Below are 2,428 nucleotides of genomic sequence, written 5' to 3'. Positions count from 1 at the left end.
GATATGTATGTTACCATATGCAACAAATCTCTAAAACAAAAGCTCTGTGGCGAAAAGCAGTGAGTCAATAGCCGACTTCAAGCCAACTTGAAGTGCACATTTTAGACAACAGCTGATATGACGAGCGGATGACAAACAGAATCAATTATCACAAAGCCGCTCCAAAGCAATATGATCGACTGTTGAGAGGAGTGAAGAGAGGAGAGCATTAACAGCTAGTGTTAGCAGCAGTGTTCCAGCAGAGTTTGCAAATGAGCACTAAACCAGAAAAGAAAAAGAATGGGCAGAACTTAAAAGGGCTGTCTGTCACTGACATAGATCCCACCTCACACACACTTATACCTCCATTATCGTTCTATGTGAACATCGTACCTGCGATGCGGATGACAGCCCTCTCTGCTGGGTCCAGCACATCTCCAGAGGCTGACTTGGAGCGCTTGATGCGGTGGTGTTTGGGCAGGTTCCAGGGTAGCGTGTCTCCAGGGGACGGAGAGTAACTTATTGAACTCAGATCACTGGAGCTCTCCTCCGACGCAGCCCTGACCAGAGGCCTCCTCTTGGGCTTGTCCTTCACCTCCTCCATAGTCTGAATGGACATAGTGAGCAGAAAAGGACGAACATGGATTTATAAAACCTCTCAAAACAAAAACAGAGAACATAAAGAGTCTTTGTAATTCCTGTAATTTATTCTGTATTGTTATTGTGAAATGGTAACACAACCACCAAATATTTGTGGAAGTACCAGCTCTTAAAATATTCAGGAAATCACCACAGCAGGTTGTTTCCCTGTTTTCAAACAGAGCAGATGAGCAACTGAGATAATTTGACATTCATGACAAATGCCTGACTACATACCTCTACAAAATAAAAGACATTAGCCCAAACATAAGACCAGCCTGCTTTTGTGACACTAGTTTTTGGATGAAGATGAGAAAAACTTTGAAATAAAAAAGATAGCTAACTCTAATGTATAACATACATGAATGACCACATGAATTATAAAAACATTTCACTGCCCAAGTCAGCTATAACACAAGTCTTGATCATCAGACTACATGCTGTACAGTATTTGTGGACAGATTTTGTCCCAGGATTTCTTATGCATTTCTTCTTCTTCGTTGCATGATTTGCATGAATATATACATATTTAACATCCTTAATAAATGTAACATTAAGCTACAGTAAACCTATTCTAAGGGTATACAAACATGTTAATTACAGGACAATATACATATTTTTAAATAGAGTAAAATTAAACATGAAAACTTTTAATTAGCTGTTATATTTTACTATCTCAGAGATAGGCAATATGCTAATTATCAAATGAATTCGGCCGTTTGGTGATTTTAACAGCTTTCAGTTTGGTAACTTTTAACACATATTAACATAACTTCATTCAGTTTTTCAGTCAAGTTTTTCACAAAGTCTCCTGTCAAGCTCGTTGAAGGAGTCAGTTTTGGGACTAACTTACCAAATAATTTTCTCTGTCTGTTAGCTAACCTTACTTACTGCTTACCATCTTCCACCATCTGTGACACTTTATTTCTAGTTGGCCGCCTGACAGATAAATCTGTGACGTCCATTTCGTGGATATGAGTTGGGACTCGGCTCGTTAGTAGGCCTATTTCTTTCTTAATTTATGAGCAGAAAACTGCTTTAGCTTAACTGTCCTAATTTTTTTGTGCTGACTATTAACTCTAGAACACCTGTTATTATAAACGGCCAGGTATGAAACCGCTAGCTTAATATTAAACTACAAACAACCCATAATGCAACGCTCTCTTAAAGCAACAGGATCACTCCAGGTGTCCTAGGTAAGCACAGGTGTCAGATAACAGTTTCACTGTTTTGCAGATAAAACTCTTCACACGTGTAAAACAACAACTCCAATTATTAGTTTTAAATTATTAGTATTATTATTTTCAGATATTTTGGAATACCAATACAATTATATCATCATAATGTGACTCCACAAAAAGGTAAGGAATGATGATATTTAATGATTGCCCAATCCTATTTAAACCTAGTGTGCAGTATTTAGGACAAATGCTCAGTGTTTTAACTCAGTGCTCAAACTGCTATCTTAAGATGGAGGAGTATTTTTCATCAAAATCCTAGCGGCCTGGCTCATTGAAAGAGCTGCTGTGAGGAGCAGGGCAGGTGCTCCTGATGTACTGTACGTCACCACACTCCCAGCTTCCTTTTTAGCTGAGTCACCATCCAGCTCAAAGGATGCTCACCATAGGGGCGCTGGCTGCTCCGACACAGCCTCTCTGATTGGATGGGAGTAGACAGGACCAAAGTCCCAGGCGTAATGTCTTCAGTGCATCAGATGCAGTTCACATTCAGGTTATGATGAAGTGCTATTTCTGGCTAGTTACTGTTTGTTGTTAAGACTGCAGTACTGTAACTACTAAATTTGGCAGCT

Source organism: Micropterus dolomieu, linkage group LG09 (genome assembly GCF_021292245.1).
Source record: "Micropterus dolomieu isolate WLL.071019.BEF.003 ecotype Adirondacks linkage group LG09, ASM2129224v1, whole genome shotgun sequence".
Taxonomy (NCBI): Eukaryota; Metazoa; Chordata; class Actinopteri; order Centrarchiformes; family Centrarchidae; genus Micropterus; species Micropterus dolomieu.
Note: the sequence above shows the minus strand (reverse complement) of the source record.